Below are 15716 nucleotides of genomic sequence, written 5' to 3'. Positions count from 1 at the left end.
GCCGCCAAGGGGAAAGCCTAAAACACAAGTAACCCCAAGTCTGTTTTCAGAGCGAAATCTCAGACATTCTACCGAGCGGCACAAAGTACAGATATGGGCCTCGGGTGTCCAAGCCACCAAGGAAAACGAGAAACGCCATGCATTTCCGAAAAGAGGACACCCGTGGGAATCCACAGAGGTATGATTTGCGCACATCACCCCAGAATTTATTACACAGACAGCCCTGCAAAGTCCGAAATGTGGGGAAAAAAATGCTTTTTCCGCACATTTAGCTCGACGCACCCATCAAAACACGACCCCAACAACACATGGCCTACCGTCACACGTTCCCACAGGTGTCCCGATGAAAACGGTACCTCACATGTGTGGGTGCACCTACCTGGCTGGCAAGGGGCAAGCCGAAAACGCAAGCAACCCCCAGTCTGTTTACAGAGGGGAATCTCAGCCATTCTGCCGACCGGCACAACATACAGATATGGGCCTCGGGTGTCCAAGCCACTGAGGAAAACAGGGAACCCCATGAATTTCTGAAAAGAGGACACCCGTGGGAATACACAGAGGTATCATTTGCGCACATCGCCCCAGAATTTATTACCCAGACAGCCCTGCAAAGTCCGAAATGTGGGGAAAAAAACGCTTTTTCGGCAAATTTGGCTCGACGTACCCATCGAAACACGCCCCCAACAACACGTGGCCTACCGTCACGCGTTCCCACAGGTGTCCCGATGAGAACGGTACCTCACATGTGTGGGTGCACCTACCTGGCCGCCAAGGGGAAAGCCTAAAACAAAAGTAACCCCAAGTCTGTTTTCAGTGCGAAATCTCAGACATTCTACCGACCAGCACAACGTACAGATATGGGCCTCTGGTGTCCAAGCCACCAAGGAAAACAGGGAACCCCACGCATTTCCGAAAAGAGGACACCCGTGGGAATCCGCAGAGGTATGATATGCGCACATCGCCCTAGAATGTATTACCCAGACACCCCCGCAAAGTCCGAAATGTGGGGAAATAACGCATTTTCCGCACATTTCACTAGGCGCACCCATCGAAACACGCCCCAACAACACATGGCCTACCGTCCCACGTTCCCACAGGTGTCCCGATGAAAACTGTACCTCACATGCTTGGGTGCACCTACCTGGCTGGCAAGGGGCAAGCCTAAAACTCAAGCAACCCCCAGTCTGTTTACAGAGGGGAATCTCAGCCATTCTGCCGACCGGCACAACATACAGATATGGGCCTCGGGTGTCCAAGCCACCAAGGAAAACAGGGAACCCCATGCATTTACGAAAAGAGGACACCCGTGGGAATCCTCGGAGGTATGATTTGCGTACATCGCCCCAGAATTTTTTAACCAGACAGCCCCTCAAAATCCAAAATGTCGGGAAAAAAACACTTTTTTCGCACATTTTGCTCGACGCACCCATCAAAACACGCCCCCAACAACACATGGCCTACCATCACGCGTTCCCACAGGTGTCCCAATGAAAATGGTACCTCACATGTGTGGGTGCACCTACCTGGCCGCCAAGGGGAAAGCCTAAAACACAAGTAACCCAAAGTCTGTTTTCAAAGCGAAATCTCAGACATTCTGCCGACCGGCACAACGTACAGATATGGGCCTCGGGTGTCCAAGCCACCAAGGAAAACAGGGAACCCCATGCATTTCCGAAAAGAGGACACCCGTGGAAATACGCAGAGGTATGATTTGCGCACATCGCCCCAGAATTTTTTACCCAGACAGCCCCGCAAAGTCCGAAATGTCGGGAAAAAAACACTTTTTCCGCACATTTCACTCGACGCACCCATTAAAACACGCCCCCAACAACACATGGCCTGCAGTCACACGTTCCCACACGTGTCCCGATGAAAACAGTACCTCACATGTGTGGGTGCACCTACTTGGCCACCAAGGGGAAAGCCTAAAACACAAGTAACCCCAAGTCTGTTTTCAGAGCGAAATCTCAGACATTCTGCCGACCGGCACAACGTACAGATATGGGCCTCGGGTGTCCAAGCCACCGAGGAAAACGGGGAACCCCATCCATTTCCGAAAAGAGGACACCCGTGGGAATATGCAGAGGTATGATTTGCGCACATTGCCCCAGAATTTATTACCCAGACAGCCCTGCAAAGTCTTAAATGTGGGGAAAAAAACGCCTTTTCCACACATTTCGCTCGACGCACCCATCGAAAAACGCCCCCAACAACACATAGCCTACCGTCACGCGTTCCCACAGGTGTCCCGATGAAAACGGTACCTCACATGTGTGGGTGCACCTACCTGGCCGCCAAGGGAAAATCCTAAAACACAAGTAACCCCAAGTCTGTTTTCAGAGCGAAATCTCAGACATTCTGACGACCGGCACAACGTACAGATATGGCCCTCGGGTGTCCAAGCCACCAAGGAAAACAGGGAACCCCATGCATTTCGGAAAAGAGGACACCCGTGGGAATATGCAGAGGTATGATTTGCGCACATCGCCCCAGATTTTATTACCCAGACAGCCCCGCAAAATCCGAAATGTCGGGAAAAAAACGCCTTTTCCGCACATTTCGCTCGACGCACCAATCGAAACACGCCCCCAACAACACATGGCTTACCGTCACGCGTTCCCACAGGTGTCCCGATAAAAACGGTACCTCACATGTGTGGGTGCACCTACCTGGCCGCCAAGGGGAAAGCCCAAAACACAAGTAACCCCAAGTCTGTTTTCAGAGCGAAATCTCAGACATGCTGCCGACTGGCACAACGTACAGATTTGGGCCTCGGGTGTCCAAGCCACTGAGGAAAACGGGGAACCCCATCCATTTCCGAAAAGAGGACACCCGTGGGAATCCGCAGAGGTATGATTTGCGCACAACGCCCCAGAATTTATTACCCAGACAGCCCTGCAAAGTCCGAAATGTGGGGAAAAAAACGCCTTTTCCGCACATTTCACTCGACGCACCCATCGAAACACACCCCCAACAACACATGGCCTACCGTCACACGTTCCCACAGGTGTCCCGATGAAAACGGTACTTCACATGTGTGGGTGCACCTACCTGGCCGCCAAGGGGAAAGCCTAAAACACAAGTAACCCCAAGTCTGTTTTCAGAGCGAAATCTCAGACATTCTGCCGACCGGCACAACGTACAGATATGGGCCTCGGGTGTCCAAGCCACCGAGGAAAACAGGGAACCCCATGTTTTTCCAAAAAGAGGACACCCGTGGGAATCCGCAGAGGTATGATTTGCGCACATCGCCCCAGAATTTTTTACCCAGACAGCACCTCAAAGTCCGAAATGTTGGGAAAAAAACACTTTTTCTGCACATTTCGCTCGACGCACCCTTCAAAACACGCCCCCAACAACACATGGCCTACCGTCACACGTTCCCACAGGTGTCCCGATGAAAACGGTACTTCACATGTGTGGGTGCACCTACCTGGCCGCCAAGGGGAAAGCCTAAAACACAAGTAACCCCAAGTCTGTTTTCATGGCGAAATCTCAGACATTCTGCCGACCGGCACAACGTACAGATATGGGCCTCGGGGTTCCAAGCCACCGAGGAAAACAGGGAACCCCATGCATTTCCGAAAAGAGGACACCCGTGGGAATCCGCAGAGGTATGATTTGCGCACATCGCCCCAGAATTTATTACCCAGACAGCCCTGCAAAGTCCGAAATGTGGGGAAAAAAACGCTTTTTCCGCACATTTTGCTCGACGCACCCATCGAAACACGCCCCCAACAACACATGGCCTACCGTCACGCATTCCCACTGGTGTCCCGATGAAAACGGTACCTCACATGTGTGGGTGCACCTACCTGGCCGCCAAGGGGAAAGCATAAAACACAAGTAACCACAAGTCTGTTTTCAGAGCGAAATCTCAGACATTCTGCCGACCGGCACAATGTACAGATATGGGCCTCGGGTGTCCAAGCCACCGAGGAAAACAGGGAACCCCATGTATTTCCAAAAAGAGGACACCCGTGGGAATCCGCAGAGGTATGATTTGCGCACATCGCCGCAGAATGTTTTACCCAGACAGCCCTGCAAAGTCCGAAATGTCAGGAAAAAAACGCCTTTTCCCCACATTTCGCTCGACGCACCCATCGAAACACGCCCCCAACAACACATGGCCTAACGTCACGCGTTCCCACAGGTGTCCCAATGAAAACGGTACCTCACATGTGTGGGTGCACCTACCTGGCCGCCAGGGGGAAAGCCTAAAACACAAGTAACCCCAAGTCTGTTTTAATGGCGAAATCTCAGACATTCTGCCGACCGGCACAACGTACAGATATGGGCCACGGGTGTCCAAGCCACCGAGGAAAACAGGGAACCCCATGCATTTCCGAAAAGAGGACACCCGTGGGAATCCGCAGAGGTATGATTTGCGCACATCGCCCCAGAATTTATTACCCAGACAGCCCTGCAAAGTCCGAAATGTGGGGAAAAAAACACTTTTTCGGCAAATTTGGCTCGACGCACCCATCGAATCACGCCCCCAACAACACGTGGCCTACCGTCACGCGTTCACACAGGTGTCCCGATGAGAACGGTACCTCACATGAGTGGGTGCACTTACCTGGCCGCCAAGGGGAAAGCCTAAAACACAAGTAACCCCAAGTCTGTTTTCAGAGCGAAATCTCAGACATTCTACCGACCGGCACAACGTACAGATATGGGCCTCGGGTGTCCAAGCCACCAAGGAAAACGGGGAACGCCATGCATTTCCGAAAAGAGGACACCCGTGGGAATCCGCAGAGGTATGATTTGCGCACATCGCCCCAGAATTTTTTACCCAGGCAGCCCCGCAAAATCCGAAATGTGGGGAAAAAAACACTTTTTCCGCACATTTTGCTCGACTTACCCATCAAAACACCCCCCCAATAACACATGGCCTACCGTCACGCGTTCCCACAGGTGTCCCGATGAAAACGGTACCTCACATGTGTGGGTGCACCTACCTGGCTGCCAAGGGGAAAGCCTAAAACACAAGTAACCCCAAGTCTGTTTTCAGAGGGAAATCTCAGACATTCTGCCGACCGGCACAACGTACAGATATGGGCGTCGGGTGTCCAAGCCACCGAGGAAAACAGGGAACCCCATACATTTCCGAAAAGAGGACTCCCGTGGGAATCCTCAGAGGTATGATTTGCGCACATCGCCCCAGAATTTATTACCCAGACAGCCCTGCAAAGTCCGAAATGTGGGGAAAAAAATGCTTTTTCAGCAAATTTGGCTCGACGTACCCATCGAAACACGCCCCCAACAACACGTGGCCTACCGTCACGCGTTTCCACAGGTGTCCCGATGAGAACGGTACCTCACATGTGTGGGTGCACCTACCTGGCCGCCAAGGGGAAAGCCTAAAACACAAGTAACCCCAAGTCTGTTTTCAGAGCGAAATCTCAGACATTCTACCGAGCGGCACAAAGTACAGATATGGGCCTCGGGTGTCCAAGCCACCAAGGAAAACGAGAAACGCCATGCATTTCCGAAAAGAGGACACCCGTGGGAATCCGCAGAGGTATGATTTGCGCACATCACCCCAGAATTTATTACACAGACAGCCCTGCAAAGTCCGAAATGTGGGGAAAAAAATGCTTTTTCCGCACATTTAGCTCGACGCACCCATCAAAACACGACCCCAACAACACATGGCCTACCGTCACACGTTCCCACAGGTGTCCCGATGAAAACGGTACCTCACATGTGTGGGTGCACCTACCTGGCTGGCAAGGGGCAAGCCGAAAACGCAAGCAACCCCCAGTCTGTTTACAGAGGGGAATCTCAGCCATTCTGCCGACCGGCACAACATACAGATATGGGCCTCGGGTGTCCAAGCCACTGAGGAAAACAGGTAACCCCATGAATTTCTGAAAAGAGGACACCCGTGGGAATACACAGAGGTATCATTTGCGCACATCGCCCCAGAATTTATTACCCAGACAGCCCTGCAAAGTCCGAAATGTGGGGAAAAAAACGCTTTTTCGGCAAATTTGGCTCGACGTACCCATCGAAACACGCCCCCAACAACACGTGGCCTACCGTCACGCGTTCCCACAGGTGTCCCGATGAGAACGGTACCTCACATGTGTGGGTGCACCTACCTGGCCGCCAAGGGGAAAGCCTAAAACAAAAGTAACCCCAAGTCTGTTTTCAGTGCGAAATCTCAGACATTCTACCGACCAGCACAACGTACAGATATGGGCCTCTGGTGTCCAAGCCACCAAGGAAAACAGGGAACCCCACGCATTTCCGAAAAGAGGACACCCGTGGGAATCCGCAGAGGTATGATATGCGCACATCGCCCTAGAATGTATTACCCAGACACCCCCGCAAAGTCCGAAATGTGGGGAAATAACGCATTTTCCGCACATTTCACTAGGCGCACCCATCGAAACACGCCCCAACAACACATGGCCTACCGTCCGACGTTCCCACAGGTGTCCCGATGAAAACTGTACCTCACATGCTTGGGTGCACCTACCTGGCTGGCAAGGGGCAAGCCTAAAACTCAAGCAACCCCCAGTCTGTTTACAGAGGGGAATCTCAGCCATTCTGCCGACCGGCACAACATACAGATATGGGCCTCGGGTGTCCAAGCCACCAAGGAAAACAGGGAACCCCATGCATTTACGAAAAGAGGACACCCGTGGGAATCCTCGGAGGTATGATTTGCGTACATCGCCCCAGAATTTTTTAACCAGACAGCCCCTCAAAATCCAAAATGTCGGGAAAAAAACACTTTTTTCGCACATTTTGCTCGACGCACCCATCAAAACACGCCCCCAACAACACATGGCCTACCATCACGCGTTCCCACAGGTGTCCCAATGAAAATGGTACCTCACATGTGTGGGTGCACCTACCTGGCCGCCAAGGGGAAAGCCTAAAACACAAGTAACCCAAAGTCTGTTTTCAAAGCGAAATCTCAGACATTCTGCCGACCGGCACAACGTACAGATATGGGCCTCGGGTGTCCAAGCCACCAAGGAAAACAGGGAACCCCATGCATTTCCGAAAAGAGGACACCCGTGGAAATACGCAGAGGTATGATTTGCGCACATCGCCCCAGAATTTTTTACCCAGACAGCCCCGCAAAGTCCGAAATGTCGGGAAAAAAACACTTTTTCCGCACATTTCACTCGACGCACCCATTAAAACACGCCCCCAACAACACATGGCCTGCAGTCACACGTTCCCACACGTGTCCCGATGAAAACAGTACCTCACATGTGTGGGTGCACCTACTTGGCCACCAAGGGGAAAGCCTAAAACACAAGTAACCCCAAGTCTGTTTTCAGAGCGAAATCTCAGACATTCTGCCGACCGGCACAACGTACAGATATGGGCCTCGGGTGTCCAAGCCACCGAGGAAAACGGGGAACCCCATCCATTTACGAAAAGAGGACACCCGTGGGAATATGCAGAGGTATGATTTGCGCACATTGCCCCAGAATTTATTACCCAGACAGCCCTGCAAAGTCTTAAATGTGGGGAAAAAAACGCCTTTTCCACACATTTCGCTCGACGCACCCATCGAAAAACGCCCCCAACAACACATGGCCTACCGTCACGCGTTCCCACAGGTGTCCCGATGAAAACGGTACCTCACATGTGTGGGTGCACCTACCTGGCCGCCAAGGGAAAATCCTAAAACACAAGTAACCCCAAGTCTGTTTTCAGAGCGAAATCTCAGACATTCTGACGACCGGCACAACGTACAGATATGGCCCTCGGGTGTCCAAGCCACCAAGGAAAACAGGGAACCCCATGCATTTCGGAAAAGAGGACACCCGTGGGAATATGCAGAGGTATGATTTGCGCACATCGCCCCAGATTTTATTACCCAGACAGCCCCGCAAAATCCGAAATGTCGGGAAAAAAACGCCTTTTCCGCACATTTCGCTCGACGCACCAATCGAAACACGCCCCCAACAACACATGGCTTACCGTCACGCGTTCCCACAGGTGTCCCGATAAAAACGGTACCTCACATGTGTGGGTGCACCTACCTGGCCGCCAAGGGGAAAGCCCAAAACACAAGTAACCCCAAGTCTGTTTTCAGAGCGAAATCTCAGACATGCTGCCGACTGGCACAACGTACAGATTTGGGCCTCGGGTGTCCAAGCCACTGAGGAAAACGGGGAACCCCATCCATTTCCGAAAAGAGGACACCCGTGGGAATCCGCAGAGGTATGATTTGCGCACAACGCCCCAGAATTTATTACCCAGACAGCCCTGCAAAGTCCGAAATGTGGGGAAAAAAACGCTTTTTCCGCACATTTCGCTCGACGCACCCATCAAAACACGCCCCCAACAAGACATGGCCTACCGTCACGTGTTCCCACAGGTGTCCCGATGAAAACGGTACCGCACATGTGTGAGTGCACCTACCTGGCCGCCAAGGGGAAAGCCTAAAACACAAGTAACCCCAAGTCTGTTTTCAGAAGGAAATCTCAGACATTCTGCCGACCGGCACAACGTACAGATATGGGCCTCGGGTGTCCAAGCCACTGAGGAAAACAGGGAACCCCATGCATTTCCGAAAAGAAGACACCCGTGGGAATCCGCAGAGGTATGATTTGCGCACATCGCCCCAGAATTTTTTACCCAGACAGCCCCGCAAATTGCGAAATGTCAGGAAAAAAACACTTTTTCCGCAAATTTTGCTCGACGCACCCATCAAAACACGCCCCCAACAACACATGGCCTACCGTCACGCGTTCCCACAGGTGTCCCGATGAAAACGGTACCTCACATGTGTGGGTACACCTACCTGGCCGCCAAGGGGAAAGCCTAAAACACAAGTAACCAGACACCCCCGCAAAGTCCGGGGCACATTTCGGTGCTGTCTGGGTAAAATATTCTAGGGCGATGTGCGGGTGTCCTCTTTTCGGAAATGCATGGGGTTCCCTGTTTTCCTCAGTGGCTTGGACACCCCAGGCCCATATCTGTATGATGTGAGAGTGTGACATTTCAGATGTGAAAATGGACTTTGGGATACTTGTGTTTTAGGCTTTCCCCTTGGCAGCCAGGTAGGTGCACCCACACATGTGATGTACCGTTTTCTTCGGGACACCTTTGGGAACGCGTGACGGTAGGCCATGTGTTGTTGGGGGCGTGTTTCAATGGGTCCGTCGAGCGAAATGTGCGGAAAAAGCGTTTTTTCCCCACATTTCGGACTTTGCAGGGCTGTCTGGGTAATACATTCTGGGGCGATGTGCGCAAATCATACCTCTGCGGATTCCCACGGGTGTCCTCTTTTCGGAAATGCATGGCGTTCCCTGTTTTCCTCGGTGGCTTGGACACCCGAGGCCCATATCTGTACGTTGTGCCGGTTGGCAGAATGTCTGAGATTTCACTCTGAAAAAAGACTTGGGGTTACTTGTGTTTTAGGCTTTCCCCTTGGCGGCCAGGTAGGTGCACCCACACATGTGAGGTACCGTTTTCATCGGGACACCTGTGGGAACGCGTGACGGTAGGCCATGTGTTGTTGGGGGCGTGTTTTGATGGGTGCGTCGAGCGAAATGTGCGGAAAAAGTATTTTTTTCCCAACATTTCGGACTTTGCGGGGCTGTCTGGGTAAAAAATTATGGGGCGATGTGCGCAAATCATACCTCTGCGGATTCCCACGCGTGTCCTCTTTTCGGAAATGCATGGGGTTCCCTGTTTTCCTCGGTGGCTTTGACACCCGAGGCCCATATCTGTACGTTGTGCCGGTCGGCAGAATGTCTGAGATTTCGCTCTGAAAACAGACTTGGGGTTACTTGTGTTTTAGGCTTTCCCCTTGGCGGCCAGGTAGGTGCACCCACACATGTGAGGTACCGTTTTCATCGAGACACCTGTGGAAACGCGTGACGGTAGGCCATGTGTTGTTGGGGGCGTGTTTTGATGGGTGCGTCGAGCGAAATGTGTGGAAAAAGCATTTTTTTCCCCACATTTCGGACTTTGCAGGGCTGTCTGGGTAATACATTCTGGAGCAATGTGCGTCCTCTTTTGGGAAATGCAAGGGGTTCCCTGTTTTCCTTGCTGGCTTCGACACCCTAGGCCCAAATCTGTAGGTTGCCCACACGAACAAATTGTGCTGTGGCGAAAGGCTTGGGGTTACCAGCGGGTTACCCTTTTCCTTTTGCGCCCTCGGTAGGTGCACCCACACATGCGAGGTACCTTTTTCGTCGGGACACCTGTGGGAACACGAGAAGGTATGACATCTGCTGTTGGTGACATGTTTCGGTGAGTGGACACAGGGAAATGTCTCTGAAATTGGCTGGAAATGAAGACAATTCTTAGACATTTCGTTCTGGCCACCCACCGAAACACACCGCCAACAACACGTGGCCTACCTTCCCGCGTCCCCACATGTGTCCCGATGAAAACGGTACCTCACATGTGTGGGTGCACCTACCGGGGGCGCAAAAGGAAAAGGGTAACCGACTGGGAACCCCAAGCCATTCGCCACTGCCCATTTTGTTCATGTGGGCAACCTACAGATTGGGGCCTAGGGTGTCGAAGCCAGCAAGGGAAACAGGGAACCCCATGCATTTCCCAAAAGAGGACACCCGTGGGAATCCACAGAGGTCTGCCTTGCACAAATTGCCCCAGTTTTTATTAGCCACAATCCCCGACAAAGTGTGATATTTGGTGGGGAAAAAACACAATGTTCACTTTGTCTGGGGTTCTGGGTAAAAACTTCTGGGCCGCTTCGCGCAAATCAGACCTCTGTGCATTCCCACGGGTGTCCTCTTCTGGGAAATGCATGGGTTTCCCTGTTTTCCTTGCTGGCTTCGACACCCTAGCCCCAAATCTGTAGGTTGCCCACATGAACAAATTGTGCTGTGGCGAAAGGCTTAGGGTTACCAGCGGGTTACCCTTTTCCTTTTGCGCCCCCGGTAGGTGCACCCATACATGCGAGGTACCTTTTTTGTCGGGACACCTGTGGGAACACGAGAAGGTATGACATCTGCTGTTGGCGACGTGTTTCGGTGAGTGGACACAGGGAAATGTCTCTGAAATTGGCCGGAAATTAAGACAATTCTCAGATATTTCGCTCTGGCCACCCACCGAAACACACCGCCAACAAAATGTGGCTTACCTTCCCGCGTCCCCACATGTGTCTCGATGAAAACGGTACCTCACATGTGTGGGTGCACCTACCGGGGGCGCAAAAGGAAAAGGTTAGCCCACTGGGAACCCCAAGCCTTTCGCCACTGCCCATTTTGTTCATGTGGGCAACCTACAGATTTGGGTCTAGGGTGTCGAAGCCAGCAAGATAAACAGGGAACCCCATGCATTTCCCAAAAGAAGACACCCGTGGGAATCCACAAAGGTCTGGCTTACGCAAATCGGCCCAGAATGTAATACCCAGAACCACCAGCAAAGACCCACATGGGAGAAGGGTGCTCAAGGCCAGGGATATTACCGCCGACTTTGCTGGAGCCCTGGCTGCCCTGCGTTACAGCTTCTCCCCACCAAGGAGTCTCGGCAGTGTGCCAATACCTCCCCGAAGGGAAAAGCTGTAATGCAGCCCAGCCACAACTCCAGGACAGTTGGAGGTGATCTGCCCAGATGGGCCATTCCCACCCACACCACCAACAATCCAGCCCCAGTCTCACCCACCCCACTGACAGTGGGCCCTAACCATAGAATAATAAAAAACAGTACTCACATAACGTTGCAGCTGCTCGGGTAGAAAAAGCTGTAAACAAAACAAAGAACATGTGTTACCTACGGTCACACCAGCAAAATGTAGCCCTCCCCGGGGGCAGATAAGGGGGGGGGCTGTCCTGCACTCCTCCCTGGGCTCAGGCGTCCGTTCCTAGGAGCAGATATCTGGTCCCAGGGAGGGCTGCATGACTTGGCACCCACTCCATTGCGGGTGGGGGGGGAGGGGGTCAATGCCCCATCCCATTAGAAAATTCCCTGACCCTTTGGGGTGCCCCACCGCCCCATCCCTAAAAAGCGTTCCACCATTTTCATTTTTTTCCTTTGGTAACCCAACTCCACTTGGTGCAGAGGGTCACATTGGTGTGCCAATCTGGCGCCGGGGTGCCCAAACCTTACTGCCCCACCCACTGGGGGGGCCTGTCCCACCCTTTTTGGGGGCCCTCTCCCCCCTCACCCCAAATGGGTGGCGGGGGCACCTCATGCAGGCCTCCTCGGGCCTCCTAAAAACAGCTGCGTGAGGTACACCCCACCTCCAATTGGGGTTGGGGGGGAGAGGGCCACCACAAAAGGTGGGGCAGGACTCCCAATAGATGGGGCAGTAGGGTTTGGGCACCCTGGGGGCAGATTGCCACACTAATATGGCCATCTGCACCAAGCGAAGTTGGGTAAACAAAAAAAAATAATACAAATTCATAGGCTGCTTTTTAGGGGGGGCTGAGGGGCACCCTAAATTGGCAGCGAATGAAGTACTGGGACACCACTTTTGATCCATCCCTGGTGGTCCAGTGGGCCCCAGGGCCCCAAACCCCCTCCCACCTCCCTCCATCCCTCGAATTATTATATTTTTTAATTTTTTTATTTCACCCCTGGGGGCAGTGATCATCTGCCCCCAGGGGTCCCTAGTGCTGTGGGGGAAGGGGGCCGCTTACCTAGTAAGCAGCCTCCCCCTTCCCCCGCGTCACAAACGGATCTTCATTTGATCCGTGACGTTGCTGCCCGCGGATCGAGGTGCCCTGCGCCCGATCCGAGGGCAGAAATGCCATACAATTGGTATCGTTGGAAAGGGGAGATTCTCCTCTTTCCAACGATACCCACCTCGATCTCCGGCTTGAAATACAGCCGGAGATCGAGGCTGACAAAGAAGGGAACTCACCTTCTTTATCCACCGCAGCAGCCGAAAATGGCTGCTGAGGTGGATTTACTTTCAGTTTCACGCCGACGTGTGTTACGCACGCCGACGTGAAACTGAAGCTAATCCAGCCCCCTGGCAGTGAGGGGGGACCTCCCCCTCACATAGCCCGGGGGTTGGATTACAGTTTTGAGCGATCCCTGCTTTGCAGGGATCGCTCAAAACAAGCTGCCGAAAAGGACGAGCTATCTCGTCCTTGGCACTGAGTGTGCACTGTCAAGGACGAGATACCTCGCCCTTGGCACTTAAAGGGTTAAAGAAGCTCAAAGAGAAAACACTGAGATACAATGGTCTGCAGAACTAGATGATGCTTTCACCTCACTCAAAGAACTGATTTCAAGCGCACCAGTACTCGCGAACCCAGATCATGAACGCGAGTTCTATCTATTTTCACATTGTAAGGCGTCCCTTATGACAGCAGTACTGACACAAAAGACATCGCTGGGGCACAAGCCCTTGGCATATTACAGTAGCACACTGGATGCAGTAATACAAGGACACTTTGCTTGCGAGAAATCTCTCGCAGCCGCAGCGTTCGCCATTGAAAAAAGTGCAACAATAGTGATGGGATGCTCTGTGACACTGTTCATAGAGCACTCACTATTTGCAATCCTGGAACGGTCAAAAAGCACACTCACAACACAAGGAGCAATCTATCTAGTGCAAACATACACATAGTAAGATGCAAAACAGTGAACCCAGCAAGATTCATTATAGAGCCATGCACATTAGAGGACATGCAAGCGCACGATTGTGCAACACACAAGGGTTAGGAGGGAGAAACCACCATGGTAAGTGAAAACGCACTGAGCGAAGTAGAGGTATTCTTCATAGACGGGTCAGCATCAATAAATTCAGTGACAGGACTAAAGCACGTAGGGATAGCTGTTGTAAGGTTAGAAGAAGGTGAGTACGAAATGCTAATACAACGCCTACCTGCCCATTTCTCAGCACAAGCAGCAGAGTTAATAGCACTTGTTGAGGCATTGCATGCAGCGAAAGGATGTGCAGTCACCATATACACAGATTAAGCCTATATAACTACTACCGTGCATGGGGGATTGGCAAGATGGGGACGGAGATGGTTTCACCAAGCAGATGGGTCAACTGTAAAGCACACAGAGCTCCTAAAGGAACTGATGGAGGCATTAAAAGACCCCACCATGGTAGCCATAGTGAAGTGCCAGGCCCATACGAACAATACAGATGTGATCTCTTTGGGAAACGCGGCAGCGGACGCTGCTGCTAAGGAAGCTTCCTACCTAGTAAAAGAGAGAAGAGGTGAGTACCTGATACAAAAACAAGTAGAAGAGGATCTCCCAGATGGCTATAATGCCATGCCCGTGTCACAACTACTGGAACTGAAAGAAGGAGCAACAAAATAGGAAAAGGAATTGTGGGAAAAAAGAGGATGTAGCCAGTCAGCAACAGATCTCTTATGGCGTCAAAACAACACCGGAAAGGTGGTGATGCCAATCGAATTATTGGAAATAGCTTTCCAACAACTTCATTTCCCAGCACACAACGCAAAACAGCATATTGCCACAGAGATCCAGGAGAATTGGTTCATACCAGGGTTACAAGAGCAACTCTAAAAATGGCAATGGAATGTACAACGTGCCAAATATATAATTCAGGAATGACATTAAGAACACTGCTGGGAACAATACCAAAACCAACGGGTCCCTTCAGAGAGCTGCATATTGATTATGCAGATATGAGGGAGAGGTGCAATGGAGCAGGGTACATGATAGTGGTAGTTTGTCCATTTTCAAGGTGGGTCGAAGCAGGGCCCTGTGCACATCTGGATGCCAAGTGTGCTGCAAAGTTCTTGGTGGGGGAAGTATTCCCTGCTGGGGAATTTGTGATGTAATTCACTCGGATAATGGCACACATTTTGTCAATGATCTTTTCAAAGAAATAACAGCAATGCTAGGAATCAAACACAAATTGTGCTTGATTCATCATCCGCAAAGCAATGGCATGGTTGAGAAAATCAACGGCCTCCTGAAGCGAAGGTTGTCAAAATGATGTTTCTGACTTAAAAAGAACTGGGTGCACTGTCTGCCCTTGGCCTTGTTTGAGCTGAGAACTCAGCCTAGCAAGGACCACCATCTTTCACCACATGAAATAGTGACGGGAAGGCGCATGCACACAGCACACTCCCAACTCTGCAGACATTCAGACGCCCACAGAAGCGCCACGGTACTAGGTGAAGAGTTTAATAAATACTTGACAAAACTACCAAAACAGCTCGTATGATAGCAAGACAGCTCGCACCCCCATTAAGACACGAGGAAGGAAATGAAACAACAAAATTCACAGAATAGAAGACAACAGGTCAGCTAAGGCCAGGAGAGATGGTGTATGTGAGGAGTTCCGTACGTAGGTGGAATGCCCCAAGATGTCATGGCCTGTACGAGGTAGTGTTTTGTACACCGACAGCAGTGAAAGTAAAGGGCCTGATATATTGGATACACTTAACAGACGTACAAAAAGCCTATGACCATATCACACAGAGAGAAGAGGAAGGGGTACAACAAGCAGAAAAAGTGTAACAAGGGATGAATAGAAAGAAATGCAGCCGCATCCTATCATTAAATAATGGTACAGATTGAAAAAGAAGTAATCTGAACAAAATGACTGTGTAGCATGGAACATGTGTATGATTTGAAAATGTTACATGAAGTTCTCTCCCTCTCTCTCTATCTCTCTCTCTCTCTCTCTCTCTCTCTCCCTCTCTATCTCTCTTTCTCTGCCTCTCTCTCTAGAAAATAACGTCTATATAATTGTTGTGAGTTTGCTTAATGCACTTTTATGTTTTAATGTATAGGAGAAACCATGGCAACAAACAGGCAGC

The sequence above is a fragment of the Ambystoma mexicanum genome, chromosome 8 (assembly GCF_040938575.1).
Source record: "Ambystoma mexicanum isolate Mex_15411 chromosome 8, UKY_AmexF1_1, whole genome shotgun sequence".
NCBI lineage: Eukaryota > Metazoa > Chordata > Amphibia > Caudata > Ambystomatidae > Ambystoma > Ambystoma mexicanum.
The sequence above is the reverse complement of the archived record's forward strand: the minus strand, read 5'-3'. Positions refer to the sequence as shown.